The following is an 18705-nucleotide window of genomic DNA, read 5'->3' on the forward strand; positions in this document are numbered from 1 at the left end:
ATCACATTCCTTTAATCTCACAAACAGTAGATTTAGACATTTTTATTGAAAAAAAGAAGAAAAAAAGGCTTACTTCAAAAGACTGATTGCAAGGTGGCAAAGGTGGAGCTCTCCTGTTGTCAAGATGATTCGTCTTTTAACAACAGGCTGTCTGGATGTTTCGTCCTCTGGCAGTGTGCAAAACCTGCAGCCATTAATTTATTTGGCCCTCAAAATGATCTGCATGTTATGTTTCCCCCAAAGATCAATACAGAGTCTGAAGATATTGAGAATAAAGGAATTGGTCATAAAAAAAATGTGTTGATAAACTGTTATTAAAAATACTCTGTTATGAGACATGTAGACAGAAGTCTACATCACCAATATAGATCCAGTACAAAATTTGTCTAACGGATAACTAGGTAATGAGGACAACAGAATTGATCACCACAAAAATGGGGAAGCTGTGTTAATTAAGAACAAATTTTAAATTTACATGTACTACTTTGGCCGTAAACAATCAATGAACTCTCGCAAAACAAGTTTCAAATCAGAAAATATAGAAATTAAATGAGCACATCAATTGGAGTGTACAGCATAGAATGAAGAGTGTAATACATACACTGTAGTTGAATATATAGAGATATAATTGAGAGTAGGAAATACAGTATATCAGCTCTTGTAGTTATATGTGATAAATCAGCTTAGCCTTGCAGCCATTTCAAAAATAAAGAAAGATCAGAAAATTCTGTTTTGGTTTAAAAATTGTCCGAAGCTTATTCGCCATCGCTTACATATGCTTTTATCGAGTAGATATCATCAGTTTATATATCGACTACCAAATAACTTTAAAAAGAAAGAGATAAGGAGTTTCAAACGCAAGCTGCCGAAGACTTTATAATTAAGCTTAATAGCTTTATACAAGGTTTATAGATCATATTTGAAAAATAACTTACCTTTATCACGTAACGCCATAACAGGGATTTCTACCAGTTAATCATCAAACGTAACAGATGCTCTTACTACATAACGCTTCTTATCCCTCCAGAATCGAATTCTGCATAAACAACGAACTGGATGAATTTGAAAAACATTGCTCGCATCGACCGCCATGTTTTTTCATTTTGATCTCGATCGGTCAACTCTCCCCAGGGTCTACTCGGCATAAAAATCCAAGATGGCGGCACCTTCGTAACCTGGCCAAAACAAAACTTGGCCCATGCCTTAATTTTCTTGAGCAGTAAATCGTCTCTAATTTCGTTCAGAAATGCAATAGAGAGGCATTTGAACAACCCACCTTACAAGAGAAGTTTGAAGCTGAATTCAGCTTCATTTTCAAGTTCCAACCGTATGCTGAACGCCAAAATCAAGAGCCTGAAACTGCAAGGGAAGGAAAATGTGCAGCACAAAGAAGCCATCCCTATTGACGACTTGAAGAAATTGAAAGCTGGTCCTGTTTTGCGCCTTACAAATCCATGGTCTTTGCTGAGAAACGTGTGGTTTCATGTTGTCCTGTACTGGTGTAGGAGAGGTCGAGAGGGGCAGAGAAGTTTGAAGCCGACGAGTTTTGAATTTGCAGTGGATGAGCAAGGCAGGCGCTATGTCACTATGACCCACGACGAGACCAGCAAAAACCACCCTGGTGGACTTCAAGACCATTCCAGCTTCGAGAAGACGGCTCGTATGGACAAAACAGAGAGTTAGACCGACGGCTATCGAGCGCTGAGCTTGTACATCTCCAAGCTAAATCCGAAATGCGAAGCTCTTTTTCAGCAACCTCGGCGCGATTGGAAGGAATCCGCCACACACGACGTATAGTATGAATGGCGTCAACACCCTCGGAAACATGATGAAAGAAATCAGTACGGCAGCCAAGCTTTCCAAAGTTTACACAAACGACTGTGTTCGGGCGACAGCGATAACCTTGTGGTCAGAAGCCGGTTTGTCGGATCGACACATATGCCACATTTTGGGCCACAGAAACCCGAACAGTCTCCAGCATTATAATTCCCGCCCGTCGTCTACCCAGCTCAGAAAATGCAGTGATGTTTTGTCCAGTGCATTACAAGACGACAACCAGAAGTCTTCACGAAGTGATAATCCTGTTAGTGAGCTCCAAACAGCAGTGCCAGGCACAGTGGTGGAAACACACAACCGATTGTCCACCACTGCGATTCACAGCAAAATGCTTGGCGGCATGTTTAATTCTTGCACCGTCGGTTCGGTTCAAATTAATTTTTATCCGCCTGAACGCAAAAATCAGTGAACTGCTTCAGGTTTCTCAAGATTTTCAAGATTCTTGTAGCTTCAATAACTTCTTCAGAATCGTTTTTGACGTTAAAAAACGTTTGTTTCTTACCACAAAAGGAACCGTTTTACTTTTCATTCAGCATTTAAGCCAATAGAAAGACGCACGTACAATGCAAGGAGAAATTTGATGTCGATGAATTAAAATTCGAAATTGTTTTCTCATTTAAATGTCGTTATTAGAGTGTGGCCGTTTACATTTCATAAAAGAAATAAAAAAAACTTGCTCCTCGTGCATTGTTGAGTTATATGAGCACTCGGGAATTTTAAGAACACTCGAGAAGTGCGAGAAGCACTCGGCTGCGCCTCGTGCTTCTCTATGCACTTCTCTCGTGTTCTTAAATATTCCCGCGTGCTTATATAACTCAACAATGCCATCGGGCGCATTTTTTATTTCTTTAGTACTGTCCTGATGTATCTGAAAATATTTCTTTAGAAAATATTTGAGACTCTGGCCGTATAGTAGACTTGCAGTTGACTAGGGGGACTCAGGAGACAGGAGTTTTGACAGCCCTCAATGATGCCTTCCTTTTCCTTAGTGGAGACAACAAGGATGAGAATGGTGATCTTATTCCTAAATTGATGGGAAAAGATCCAGCTCCAGAAAGCCTTTTAGAACTGATTGTATGCTGGTGTAAGAAGGGATGCAACACAAGATGTGCTTCGAATCTATATTTACTTTTTCATTTTTTTTTCAATTCATTTTAATGTGGAAATGACATCATTATTGACACGAGATGTTCAGTTAAGTAAACACTTGGAACTTGGAATACTATTGAGTGAATTCTTTTGAGGATACATGAAATGTGGGTGTGGGGGGGAATATGGGGGGTTAGGGGTGGAGGCACAAAGAGAGACCGTTAAAGCCCCCAGAAAAATTACACTCGGGCTTAGCTGGGCTTATTAGTGTTAAGACTCAATGTTAAGATTTGCTTTGCAAAAGCTCCAACAACTGCACTATGAAATCATTGATCAAGCAAACAAGAAGACGTTTTAGTATAATTTTAGAGGTGATTATAAGAATTGAAGATTTATTGTGGGGTTGTTTGTTTTTTTTTTGAAAAATATTCCAACTAATATTGGTAATTTGAGGGTGTGATAATTTGATATGAAACAAATCGTGTCAACTGCAAATAAACAGTTGAGTTGTGAAGCAATTCAGGCAGTTGCAATTTAAGCCCACGACTTAACCTCTTTGTCCAAAATCCGACTTTTCCGCCTTATCTGAAGATTGGAAAGTTAGTATACAGCATAAATTGCCCAGATTCGGCAGTGATTTACCGCCATATTTAAAGATTGGAGAATAAGCAGCGCTTGCGGTTATGTAATGTAAATTCATTGCATTATCTATTTTCCGTTCTTCAGCTAGGAGCAGTAATGGAACCAATAAAAAACCCAGCCAGTTTTCCACCTTACTGTTCAACAAAAAAAAAACTTTGTTTATAACACTTAAAAAGTTGAACTGTCTATTGATAACTATTTGTGTATGAAGAGCTACATGTTCATTGACTCTATTTTATGTAACTACGAATATTAACTACATAGCCGACAATTGAAAGAAGTTGGATCAGAGCGTTGAACACGCACGATATACCTGCCAACTCTCAAGCCACTCTCACGTTTAGGCGTGAGTCTCACACCTGCAAGTTAAAAACGTTGATCTCACGTCAACTCACACTAACGAACCAATTTCTCATGCCTAGTTGAAACGACACACTTCCCAAAAATATGTTAACTCAAACCAATGTGAGGAAAGAAACTTCATGTAAAACGAGTAAGTGGCGAAACTTTCTCCCGAAATCTCAGAGTTTTGATAAGAAAAGCATTGGGAATGAGGTCGAGTTCTTAAACACGTCCACATAGTGAGATCCCGATATGTTCGGAACATCTTCGGAATACTTTGGACCCCTTTGGAAAACTTCGGATATGGTCGTATCGTCTTCAGAATTCCTGGCACTCTCAGGATAAAAATCTCATGCCTTTGACCCTGAAAAAGTTGGCAGTTATAACACGATCCATAAAAGATGACCTTGAAAACAAAACATTTATTAATGCTGAGATAATAGAGATTTCTGTATGTTATTTCATGTTAAGATTAGAATATATTATAGAAAGACGTCAAAGCCTTATTAATTTTGTATCACTATGCAAATGCTCCGGCAACTGAACTATGAACTCGCTGATCAAGCAGATTCATAATACTATTTCAGAACAACTTTCTATGACTTGTGGAGTGCCACAAGGAAGAATTTTGGGACGTTGCTCTTTAGTATCTACACTCATAATCTTCCTAGGATAAAGTATCATCTACCTAGCATTCCACGCCACAGTTCCCCCCAGTGCTAGGCAGATGATACTAAACTGATACTACAGGACCAGAGAAACGCAATTGCTAGATTAAATGAAGACTTATGCAGAATAAGTAACTGGACCTTTAGAAATCAACTTCTTATAAACCCTTGTAAAACAATGTTAATTATTTTTGGCAGGAGAGCGAGGGTCAACAAAGTAGAGGATTTTCGTCTAACTTTATTAGGAAAGGAAATTACACCAGCTGCCTGTGCTAAGGACCTGGGAGTCATTCTAGATACTGCTTGACACATAATGATCACATAGCTTCAACAGTGTCCAGCTGCATGGCGCGCCTGGGCCAGATAAACCGAGTTAAACATGCTTTTGACACAACCACCTTAACTATTTTAATAATGCCAAAGTCTAGCAAGCTATATTATTGTTGTAATGTTTTGTGCAACACATCAGAGCACAACCTGAGCAGGATTCAAGCCGTACAAAATTTTGCAGCACGTATCGTCAGCAATTCAAGGAAATATGAAAAAATTTCCCCAATCCTCAAGGATTTAAAATGGCTTCCTGCAAGACAGCAGTTGTATTATCCCCACGCAATAATGGCCTTTAAATGCATGACTGAGTGCGCACCAGACTCCTTATTTTCCATCACCAGAGCGTCACAATGAGGAACTTCCAAATGCTAAATATTACTTTGTATAAAACAGTCACAGGACAAAACTTTCTATTTCAGGACAGTTAAACTCTGGAACTCATTGAACTCTACTTTTAAGTTGAAACCAACACTAAAGGACTTCCAAATGTTGCCTTGAAGGGAGCTTAATTGCAAATATTTTTAGAGACCTAATTGTTTTACATTTGTTTTTGTTTTGTTATTTTTTCTTTATTAACCTTTATCTCTTTATTCTGATGTATGTATGCATGCTATGCATGCATGCATGCATGCATACATACATACATAAATTATTTAAAAAGGTTCCAAGCTTCAATAGTATTACATACATACATACATACATACATACAAGGAGTATCGAGAACTTTGAAGGCACAAAGTCTTCATTTACAAAACAACAAACAAAGAAGTCAGGTAGCTTATATCTATACTTTTTCAGGTATGTATTCAAAAGTGCTGAGAGCAATTGGAGAACGTCTCACAAGGAGATTGGACGAAATTAAGGCTATGGATACGGCGATCTCGAAAGCATTAAAAACGGACGAAGAGATAAGCGTAGAAACCGATCAAGCATTGACGTTCCAAGACGACATCTATTATTGGATAGTAAAAATTAAAGAATTTGTCACAGACGAGTACCATCCGGTGAGTACGTTCCAAACCAAACCAACAGCTAGAGCTCACATCAACCTACCAAAATACATATCCACCCCTTTGATGGAAACCCACTTGAATGGCTAACGTTTTGGGATAGTTATAGTAACGCGGTACACAACAATCAGGAAATGAACAATATTGACAAAATGAACTATTTGAAAGGACTGATTACCTGCAACGCAGCGCGCCCGATTTGAGGCCTACCAATGACGTCATAAGACTATGAAAAAGCCATTGAAATACTGAAAGAACGTTTTGGAAGGAACCAAGTTCTAATCAATGCGCATATGGAATCACTTTCAAAAATCAGCGTTCCTTCAGCTGATGTGCAGCAATTAAGAAAATTTTATGATAGCTGCGAGAGCAACATTGGTGCCTTACAAACACTAGGAGTCCAGACAGATACATATGGAAGCGTCATGAACATGTTCTTTTACCCATCGCACTTTTACCCAAGAACCAGTTGTCGTGGATGGAAAAGAAAAATTGTTGGTGAAAAACTATAGGCATATTGTTGTCATTTGGCCAAAAGCTTATGTTGACTCTTCAGGAAACACATGGGCTAATGAAACTGAAAGACTACGTGTGTTTGCTCAAAAGAAAAATGCCACAAGAAAAGATTCAAGTTGTCGACCTACTGAATGAGTACATGTATTTGTAGTGTGGTTTTTGGTAGACCGATGATGAATTTTGTGGATCTAGGGAATATAACACGTATTTTTAAAGGAGCCTATGACATCTAATTTTTATTTCTTATACACGTTTACTTTAAGTTCAGTTAAATAATCATGATATTTTTAAGTTTTACATCTTAACTTTTATAACTTCATTCTGTGCATGTATAGATATTTTAGCTCAATAGTTTAATTTTGTTAGGTATTTTTATATTTTATTTTTATATTTTAGCATAGTGATTGTAAAGCGCTATGAAAGATAAGCTAAATAGCGCTATATAAATGATAATTATTATTATTGATGAATTTGAGGCTCGGAAAGTCCTATTCCAAGCATTTTGGTTCGCTGTGTGCTGCTGTACATGATGATGTTTTCTTGTATGTCGATATGACGGCCAAAGGTGATATTCTAAAAGTAAAGACAGATAACACTTGTAAGCTCCGTTTGTTTGAGCGACAGCGACTTGGGCATGTTGCAAGGCGAGCAGAAATAGCTGAGTTACAATGGAACATAAAGTTTGCACTTTGCTCATAATTTGAGAAATTACAAGGAAATGAACTGCTTAGTAGACAAAGATCTTATTGCAACTGCAGAGGCAATCTTGGCAAAACATGTCACTGGTAACAGACTCTGGGGAGATTTCTGGGGAGCTGAATGTGCCCCTGTTAAACCTACTGGGCCGATTTAACTGATGCTGGACCAGATGTAGGGGTGTCTAACTATGAAGTTAGATTTAGAGATGCAGAACTTGCATCATAAATTAACCTCTGCAGGGAAATAAGCCTATCCTGTTTTAATATACCCAGCCTGAAAAACATACCCTATCAGGCCACACGTCCCTGTTAAGCCCCTATAAGGTTGAGATGAGGAAATGTAGAGTTTTACTCTTACAGAGCACCACAGTAAACACCATCAGATGCCATTTCTTTATTTAGAGTTTTGAAGAAGTTGTCAGTGATCTCAAAAGCAATGGAAGGAAGGCCTTCAAAGTTATTGTTTTTTGTTTTTTAAGGAATGATTGTGCAGTGATTTATGAGTATTTTATCCAAATGCTTAAAAATCAGAACTTGGTTAACACGTTTACAAACATAACTGATGACATTTCCAAAAAATCCATTCTCAGCCAATTTTGTAACAGACAGTAACACGGTAGTATTGCTACAGTAGCTTTGGCATGGGAGTTAACTGCCCCGACGTGTCACAAGTAATTCACAATCACCATCAAATCTGTTAAGCATGCTCAGGAAGCTGAAGGTGGGAGGAGAGAGAAAGCTGGCCACGCCCAAAAGAGTTGGACTCTGCCCAAAGCAAAAAAAAAAATAAAGTTGAACGGATGTGACCATGAATTTCCACCCAAATTCGATTTCCAACCTGGAGGAGAGGCAGAGCCAGAGGGAAAACAGCCGAAGACGATCTACATGTGCACGCACATGTCACTTGAGATTATCCAAATAAGAAGAATGGAAAAGGAGAGAAGAACCCGCCAGGAGTAAACAGGAAAAAAATGAGAAAGAAAAAAAAAGACAAAAATAGTCCAAGAGACTCACTGATCACAGCCGCACACAATGTGAAAAGAGGAAAAAGAAAAAGAAGACAGAGAAGGAGACACGAAGAAGGAAGCCGCACCCGAGCACAAGAAAAAACAAGTAGGCCCAGCCACCCACGCACCACACCCAAGAAACGTCACCACGCCGCGCGCGAACACCCAAAAAATGCCAAAAGAGAGAAACCAAGAAACCCAGGAAGAAAAGGGGCATGAGTGGGACAGTTCGGAACGGCGGACCCGACCCGCTTGAGAAATCCTGGCACTCTCAGGATAAAAATCTCACGCCTTTGACCCAGAAAAAGTTGGCAGTTATAAAACGGTCCATAAAAGATTACCTTGAAAACAGAACATTTATTAAAGCTGAGACCATAGAGATTTCTGTATGTTATTTCATGTTAAGATTAGAATATATTATAGAAAGACATCAAAGCCTTATTAATTTTGTATCAGTATGCAAATGCTCCAGCAACTGAACTATGAAATCGCTGATCAGGCAGATCAAAAACACGCTTTATATGTTAAGATTCATAATGCTATGTCAGACCAACTTCCTATGAAGCATTTTGGGACTGTTGCTCTCTAGTACTTACACTAATAATCTTCCAATTCTATGCCACAGCTCCAGTGCTACGTAGATGATACTAACTAAACGGATACTAAATTTCATCCTATTTTTTTTAATTCACTCGCACTCGTGCTTTCAAAATCTTACAGAATGACATCCATTGTATCAGAATGTAGATAAGCTTTTTCTGTTTAGCTAAGAACAATTTAAGCTACCACATAACAGTTTAAGCTTAAACTTAGGCAAAATGTTTGTTTGCAACAATCAGAGGTATTGTAAATAGTGGCTTGTTTATCGATTGGCCCTCAATGTGAGCTAGTTGTAGGTTTCAATTTTTTTTTAATTTTGAGTTCTTCGTATTGAAAGTAGTCGCTTGTACATTTCGATTTTAGCCTCTCCTGATATTATTTTTGGCCAAATGGAATTTTCCTGTGCTGGGTGCAGTTTTTTGGTGCAGGGGCCAGTTAAGTATGCCAAACAGCCGCCAATGCTTTGCAAAAATTTAAACATTCATGACGAGCAGTTTGGAAGATTGTTGTTCCACCTGTGGGTTTCAATTTATAGATAAGAAAAGGAAACGGAATACAACTGGGAATTTGCTAAAATATTTAAAACAGTTGTTAAACAAAATTTGAATGAAAAAATTGGCTTGCCTTGTGCAGTTTGTGATTATTGCAAATATCACATTGAAAAGGAGTGGAAAAGGTCCAGCAGTGGCTAACTACCAGTTGAAAATCAGCAATTTATGAAACGAAAACACCCAGTGTCCCTTTTAATGTCAACAAAAGGCGATGAACAAACAACGTCTCACATCAACTGAAAAAGAAGGGGTAAAGACTTGTGTTTAGCAGCAACTGCCCAGAACCAATGTTGGAAAAAAAGGATGCAGTGAAGGAGAGTTTTCATGTAAATATCAAACAAGTTGCCAATTATACCATGTTTCCCAATGGTCTCGTTTCCAAGTGGCTTACCATCATCTCTTCGTCCTCCACATTTTTGTGTTTCTTTACTAGATCTAATAAAAGGACTGACGAATATAATGCAAATTTAAAGACGAGAGGATCCATCACCATGGCACTGGAAGGGGGTTCTCATGAAAAGCAAACTACGGCGTGGCGTGGCGCAGAGCTGATATGGTTGAGAACATGGCGCTTGGAGGTGTTTTAGTAATGCTTATTTATCTTTTGGCATCTTGTGCAGCCCAATAGAACTGCAGCAGGATTCAGTGCAAACTTCTGCTGGTTAAAAAAGATATGGCATCTGAATTTCTATCTAAGAATGGTACCGGTGTGAGGATGATCTACTTGAATTTGACGTTTGGTAAGGACAGCTACGATCCACTGAGCGCACCAGACCTGAACTGGCTGAATCATTCATTGCCTTTTGTATGTGTCTAGCAAGGATCAACTTTCTGTTCTTATTTCACTTCAATGCATCAAGACCCTTAACAAATTGTAAAATTGCTCAAAAGTTTGTGGATAAAAAAACACAAACGTTTACAGTTCTTATTCAAGGTGGAAGATGACAATGACAGCAGTACTTCAGTGTCCATCATTTCTGACTAAGGACAGAGCTGTCACCCCGAAGATGATCTTGCTCCTATGGCAGAAGGAGGTTACCAAAAGATGGTAGCAAATGATCAGACAGACGAGCCAACATTTGAGAAAGTGGTGAAGGAGCGTCAAGAGCTCTTGCAGAGATATTGTCGACATGAGGTAAAGCCTAACTTCCTCGAGATAAAAGACACATTTAAGTTGAGTTACTGAAGTCAAATGAAGAGAACGCCACTAGGGATGTTCAAGCCCTGTGCCAACTTTTTTCTGGGGAAGAGGCTTAAGATATGTTACAGAAAAAAAGCCATGAAATAGCAGCCAACACTGTTTTTTCCATCCTGGGGGCAATACAGATACTATTTGTGCCAGTACCTTACAAGCACGAGTGTAAATAAGAGCCCTGCATCTCATTTCAGCCCAGCGCGGGTTTGCGTTAGCGATCGCTTCGCGCCCAGTTTCTGTTACCTAATGTGTTGTAAAAGCAAATGTTCAAACTCCGTTTTTGCTGCTGTCTTTCAAGCTCAGGCATTTCTTTGACGCCTTTACACTTCTGCACCTATCAAGTCCCGAGTCTTTCACTATCTGGTAAAGTAGCAGCCATACTATCTGCTTTAGCCATTAACTGGCTTGTTTTTTCCTACCACATGTTTCCCAGTAAGTGACATATTTGCTTCATAAATCGCAAAATTCCTCCACGCAGCTCACACCAGTGCAGGAAAGGAACTGCAGGCAAGCTCTGGCTACTATCGAAGAACGGGAAGATGCCCTGCTCGAGTCCGCTTTGTTGAGTGTTGAAAGGGAGCAAAAAGAGAAGAGAAGACGACAAAAAATAATTAACATTAAAAGACTACGCGCTTACGAACAGACTCCGTGCTCAAATTAAAAAGCTCGAGAAAGAACTCAAAGAATTAATGTAAAAATTAATGTAGAAAATTGTATTTTTATTTTTTCTCATCCTGTAAGGAATTTTTATCTATTTCCCTTTCAATTTGTAAAAATATTTGGTTAAAAATTTTTCTTAGTTCCATTCTGAGAGGTTTTTTAAAAGAGAAGTTGTAAAACTAAACACAAATTGTTTTTGCTTTTATTACACAATTAAAAAGTTAGAGTCTCTACAATTTTAAATTTCAAATGCATTTGTAACAATCAAAACATATAGATCTATTTTTCAGATATGTCCATTTTTAACCCAAGCTTTAAAAGCACCAATTTTTAACCTGTGCCTGAAAAGTTCCAAATGTGATTGTATTGCTTTCACGAAACAACTCTTTTTTCTGTACACAATAGCAGGAATTAATTCTTCTTTTTTCTTACTAGTTACTGAGATCTTTCAGAGTTTGCATTCCCATCCTGAAATAGATAAATAAATAAAGAATAATTAAGCACAATATAAAATTAAGCACATTTCTAAAACCTTACTCTCTCGTTAAACTCCTATGTGGTTTTCTAATTTCTAAAGTTTTTATCACCATTTTTTAAAAACAAACACAAAATCTAATTTCTAAGTTTTTATCACCAAACACAAAGTCTAAATTACCCCTTTTTTATTTTAATTTTTTTCTCTTCCCCTCAACACATTGTAAAGATTTTACAAACTTCAAACAAACACAAAGTCTAAATTACCCCTTTTCATTTTCATTTTTCTCTTCCCCTCAACACACTGTAAAGAATTAACAAACTCCTAACAAACTTCAAACAAACACAAAGTCTAAATTACCCATTTTCATTTTTTCTCTTCCCCTCAACACACTGTAAATATTTTAACAAACTCCAAACAAACAAACACAAAGTCTAAATTACCCCTTTTCATTTTCATTTTTTCTCTTCCCCTCAACACACTGTAAATATTTTAACAAACTCCAAACAAACAAACACAAAGTCTAAATTACCCCTTTTCATTTTCATTTTTTCTCTTCCCCTCAACACACTGTAAAGAATTAACAAACTCCTAACAAACTTCAAACAAACACAAAGTCTAAATTACCCCTTTTCATTTTCATTTTTTTCTCTTCCCCTCAACACAATGTAAAGAATTAACAAACTCCAAACTCAACACACTGTAAAGAATTAACAAACTCCAAGCTTTAGCCATTAACTGGCTTGTTTTTTTCCTACCACATGTTCCCCAGTTAAGTGTCATATTTGCCTCATAAATCAACATTTTTTTGCAGCGCTTTTTCCTTCGCTTAGTCACGACCCCCTTTGCTACTCTTATGTAAGCTGGTGAAATGTACTCTGTGTGTTATGAGCAGAATAATGGTGAATGTTTGAATGATGAGATATTTTCATAACTTTTTGTCCAGTTATTAAGTGACCATTTTCGTTTTGATAATACTTCAGGTCAGAATGCAAATCAGAGAAGTGGTACTCATGAAAACAATGATGATAATGCAAATCAGGGAACAGATACCAGAACAAGAGGGAGATCAGATAATTATTATGGCAATGGTGAGTGTTTGAATGATTTAATATTTTTAAAACTTGTTGTCCAGTTATTAATAGCCTGATTACATGGCGAATTTCAGCCCATGGTGAAATTTTCTTGCTATTACATGGCGAATTTTGCCCGGGATGAACACGTTTAAAACTGAATAATTATCATTGCCGTCATTTTCTTTTATTGAAAACCAGGACTGTGCATCCCTAAGCTCACTTTCAACCCAGATAGATTAAAATTGAAAATGCGATTTCATGAGGTTTTTTAGCCAATTTGCCTGGGCTGAGATTTTCAGTCTGGTTTTGGAAGCCAGTCTGGAAACCTCATACCATGGTTAATGATGATCTGATAAACAGGGATGATGATCTGGTCAGTATCTAGTTTTGCTTAATTTCAAGCACTGCTTGTGGTGCTTTAAGCAAAATCAGAATACAGAGGTGATCATTCTGAGCAATTTTAAGGCAGCAGAACTGCAAGTTTATTTCTGGGAGCTTTGGCAACACTATTTCATTGACTGTGCAGAAACAAGCATTTTGTGCAAACGAGACCGATGAAAAAAAAATAAGAGACCATAACAAATCGCTCAATCAGTCAGGAGGAGACCAAACTGATAGAAACATCCATGATGGTGGTTATTTAAGAAGGTAACTACAAGAACTCAGCGCACAAGCTAATATGAACTATCTTATAAATGAACTTCAGAGACAAAGACAACAGAAAAAAATAAATCAGCAAAAAATTGAGAAATGCAAGGGGTCTTCTTGGTCATTGTGGTGGAGTGTCCCATAAGTTTCCAAGAAACGTTTGACACCTACGATGGATATCAGTCATTTTCCAACAGTAACAGTTCAAAATAACAGGCGATGGTGTTGGGAAAAAACAAAGGAGCCGAGCTGGCTTTCAAATGTAACGAGTCCCAAGTTTCCATATCCAAAACAATAGAACTTCTTGGTAATTGTGAAGAACAGCTCCCGCTAACCGACTGTCGGTCAACTGTCGGCCAACAGGTTACCAACAGACTACCGACAGGCCACCGACAGGTTACCGACAGTTTCCCAAAACAGAAATTTTACTGTAAAACTGAGCAGTAAACACAGAAGTAAACCCGACACAGAAAGCGATTAAAACAGATAAGACTTATAAACATTGAATTTCATTGTACTACGGTACTTACTACAAAACAAATCGTCTCCTCGCCAAGATTTTCTTTTATACAAACTTCAATCTCTTATAAATATATCACCTACGTAACTTTATGTCCATAAGGCAAGCAATGAAATCACGTTCGAAGATGATTTTATCCAAAAATCAGGCCAAAACAGTGGAAAAACTTCTCCACACACTCTCCACACACGCACTCACTGAAGTCGCCCTAGAATCCTTTGCGACCCCTTCCGAGGGGGAATGAGACTAAGTTAACCAATCCAATATGGAGGACAGAAATGGAGTAGCTGTGTTCGCGTAAGTTCTCCGGTCGATTTCGGCAGCACAGAAGCTAGTTTTAGGCTGTGATGACCGAAACTCAGGAGTATATACCTTTCCTTTCAATTTCTCATAAATTTTGGGGTCCGTTACGGAGGAAAAACATAAAGAAACAAAAAGGTTAGTGTTACCGTATAACCGACAACTTACCGACATCTTACCGACACCTTACCGACACATCACCGCCTGTCGGCCGGCTGTCGGCCGACAGTTGGCCGACATCATAGCCAAAACCTGTCGGCAGGTTGTCGGCCGACAGACGACCGACAGCCGGCCGACAAACGGCCAACAGACGGCCGACAGACGGACGACAAACGGCCGGCCATGTCTATGGCATAGATTTTTCTGCCGCTGAGAAGTTTACACATGAAGTTGAAGACTGCCAACAAAAGGAGATATTGGCAATTAAGAATTTGACAAATCCATAAATATCAGACTTCTTTAGTTATTACTGCAGCATTGACGCAGGGGAGGACCCAAGTACTACCAACTTAAGGGAGGTGGTTAAAGCACTGGACTTGAAATCCGGAGGTCGCGGGTTCAAGTCCCGTTCTGACCTCTAGCTGGTGTTGTTTTTGGTAGCCCCGAATTCAACTCCTCGGCTACGCTTGTTAATAGCCACCTAGTCTGCCTCCTGCCAGTTGGGATTCTTAATCATGTTTCGTTCACTTACAATATTTGTTTCAGAGTTAGTTTACATTGGCCCTGAAAGGCCCCATTCGGGGAGTGGTCAATTACATGCATAATTTTTTTTAACTGGCCTTTTGAATTGTTACCACCATCCTGTTGTGGCATTCTTGCAGACCAGAAGCTATACAGTAAAATAAAGGAATACTGTCAATTACTTTGTGAACAGAAGCTTCAGTTTGTGAATGCAAGAATAGATAAGTTCGCTCGCTGTTCCATCAATGGCAGCATACATGTATTTTTAAATCGAGTTGACCATACCAGCAACATTATGGCATTTGGGGGGATAGAAAGTCATGCTAAGTTTTATGGATCTGTTTGTTTTTATTTTATAGTGCGGGTGCTGCTGCAACACTGGACCAAAATTTCAAATGAAAGAAACATGTTTGGCTTATATTAATTGGTTTCGCTTCTCTAATAAAGATCACACAAACCACAAATTGTCTGGGCTGCCTTTGGTTATCTCCAGTAGATACTAGTTAGGGGTCAGACGGCTTGTGTGTAGAGTTGCATTGGCACCTTTTGGTAAAAGCATGCTTTTGGTTAATGATCTTCCACTTTAGTGGCAAACAGGAACTTCTTTCTCGTGTTTTTACATGAAAAAAGACGTTAATAACGCCCTCATACAACCAGTTTCATTATTGTAGCAATGTCTGGCACCAGTTCAGGGCACATAGTAGAGAGAAAATTGAACAGCTGAGAAGTTTACATGTGAAGTTGAAGACCGCCAACAAAAGCAGATAGTGGCAATTAAGACTTTGACAAATCCAAAAATATCAGACTTCTTAAGTTATTACTGCAGGATTGATGCAGGTGAGGACCCAAGTACTACCAACTGGCCTTTTGAATTGTTACCACCATCCTGTTGTGGCATTCTCGCAGACCAGAAGCTGTACAGCGAAATAAAGGACTACTGTCAATTACTTTGTGAAGAGAAGCTTCAGTTTGTGAATGCAAGAATAGATAAGTTCGCTTCCTGTTCCATCAATGGCAGCAGGTTAAATAAATGGAATTTACCGTTCCAGCGACATTATGGCATTTGGGGGAATAGAAGATTCACCGGGATTTGTTAAGTTTTATGGAACTGTTTGTTTTTATTTTTAAGTGTGGGTGCTGCTGCAATACTGGACCAAAACGTCAAATGAAAGAAACATGTTTGGCCTATATTAATTGGTTTTGCGTCTCTAATAAAGATCACCCAAACCACAAATTGTCTGGGCTGCCTTTGGTTATCTCCAGTAGATACAAGACGGGCCACTTGTTAGGAGTCAGACAGCTTGTGTGTATAGTTGCATTGGCACCTTTTTGGGGGAGAGGCATGTGACAAGCAATGGCGTCGGATGCTTAGATTTTTACTCCGGCAAGGAGAAATGAAGAAATTAGTCATCTGGACTTCAGACGACCGTTTTTGCTGAAAGTCTGCCACCAAAAGGATGTGTTATCAAAGAAGCTACCAAGAAAGTGAGCAAAGGCACCGTGAGGAAAACCGGAAACTAAGAGAAGAGCCAGATCCTTACAGAGAGAGTCTTTTAAAGCTACGTCACTGAAGAAACGCAAGGTGGAGGAAAATTATGGCGAGGATTCCAGTGAGACTGATGATGAAGAGTCGGTACCATATGCAGACAGTTCTTCATCTGAGGATGTCAATACCGCTAAACCCACTGTTAAGCAAAATGAACGCCACCGCCACTGTTGTTAATTTGTATTCCTTTACAAAACAACTCATCTCTCTCACACGGACATGAGTACTTGCCCAAAGCAACATTTAAAAAATACAATTTAAATGACATCCTTACATTAATCTTTTGAATACCAGGTGAGTTACAACATATTTACAAGATACCGGTACCTTGCAAACTAACAAAGGTTACTTTACTGTTTCACTTTGTGCATTTTACATATTCTATAGTGTTGAGTTACTTTTAAACAACTTATAAGAACTGACCTACTGAATTTTGTTTTTCAACTGTTAATTCTAAGAACAATAATAAATTATTGTAACAATCCACTCTATATGAGTTCATCAATAAAAAAGTTGTTTCGTTAGCAGGTGGTAGTCTTATTCTTCTTTTTCCACTCTTTGAATGCCATTTTTTATGCCCCTAGATAAACCGCCCCCAATATGATGCCCCTTGGATTTTAACATGCAGATAACTTACTTGTATTCTAAAACCTATCCTATGACAAATTTTAAGAACGAGACATATACTGCCAGCTTTCCTTGCCTAAATTGTTCTCTTGCATAAATATATTGTCTTCTTTATTGTAGGGGGGAGGAGAGGGGGCAGGTGTATTTTGTCTTAAAGGCATAATGCCAAAACATGTTGCCTCTTGCATAGATTTATTATCTCCTATCTGATGTCAAAGGCATACTGCTCTTTTAAGTAATCTTGCACTCACAATTTTTTAATAAATTCCTTCCATCTCCCTACAAAACTACAGCATCCACAAGCAGTTTTCGGCTGCCTGTTATATTTTTTGTTTTCTTTGTATCTTCTTAGTGTGAAATATGTTTATACCTTTTTGCTACTTGTCCCAGGAAGGGCAATGTCAATTGGGGCTTTGCCCTGTTTCTGTCCCTTTTGCACGGTTTTTTGTTTCTTCTTTTTTTCTTGCTTTTAAATGTTAATTTGTAAGACAAAGAAAATAAACTAAAGAAGTAATGAGTAACTATGATTGTAGAAGCAAGGTTAACTCTGAGAATGTTGTTCACGTTATTGAAGAAATAGCCCCCCTCCCCAAAAAAACTTAGTGACACCTTGTGCCGTGCTGCTGCAAAATAATACGTTCTTCCATAATTCAACTTTTTTTGCCACAAACTGTGACTTAAGCAGACTATGGCGACTCATCGACCTGCTGCCTAAGAGGTCAACTAATAGTCGCCAACTTTTTAACAGGAGAATTAGGCCATAGTTTTAATTACACCATATAAATCGCTTTTAATAGTTTAAATAGATTTTAATGTAGTTATTAATATAGTTTTAAAATCTTCCAAGATATATATAAAGTTTTAAAATTGTGACAACAGTACACGTTCAAGTGTCATGGTTTTTAATTAACAATTCTTCTTCTTCTTCTTCTAGCCCACAAGGAGCTACTCCAGAAGCCGCAATATATTGGAGACTGCTGGCAGGATATAGTTTGCACCTGCCATCATTATCAAATTTTGTAAGGTTTATCAGTGGGTCTGAGTTACATGTACATTTTAACGACTTTGTTGGCTTGGGCCGCCGACCAATTGCCTATACCTGTAATATTGTGTCGAAGCTATTCTCTATTTATCTATCGTTTCTTGAACTTAGGGAGGAGTTTAGTGCAATGCTTGCATCAGATTACTGGGAAGTGGACATAGGCTGTTTGTCTCAAAGAAGGCCGTTAATGTTACATGTGTCAGTTCTGTGATAAGTTGTTTTAAAACAGACTAATTATCTCTTTTTATTATAGATTGTGTTTGCTGTTTTCTATTTAACAAATAGATTCCATTTTGCCGTGCATCTGTTCTGTTATAGATCACAGATGACGTAAAAATGTGGTAAGAACAAAAAAAGTGGCCCAAGAGCCGCTAGGTTATGCTTATTAATTTGAATTTTTAAGTTTTTGCTTCGCTTGCTGAGTTCAGTGGCAGGACGCCATTGAAGCAATATCAAAAGAGGCATTAAGTGAAGCTAATACAGCTATTATTCATTATTCATGTGCAAGCTTTGTTTGTAAGTACAGTCTGTGTGTTTGAACGTTTTATTTTGTTGTTGTTGCGTTTGTTTGCAATTTTGTGCAATTTGCTTTGGGAGAAGTGGCAGGTCTGCCATCTTGACGTCGGGGCTTGTAAAGTCCACTTAA

General features: G+C 38.3%; 1 protein-coding gene across 1 annotated transcript in view; it reads right to left on the bottom strand.

Moving 5' to 3' along the window:
* Window positions 1-18705, bottom strand: part of LOC144650261 (uncharacterized) — a 355735-nt gene that overhangs the window by 246780 nt on the left and 90250 nt on the right. The window lies entirely within an intron of this gene.

The sequence above is a fragment of the Oculina patagonica genome, chromosome 4 (genome assembly GCF_052425735.1).
Source record: "Oculina patagonica isolate OP01 chromosome 4, crgOcupat, whole genome shotgun sequence".
Lineage (NCBI taxonomy): Eukaryota > Metazoa > Cnidaria > Anthozoa > Scleractinia > Oculinidae > Oculina > Oculina patagonica.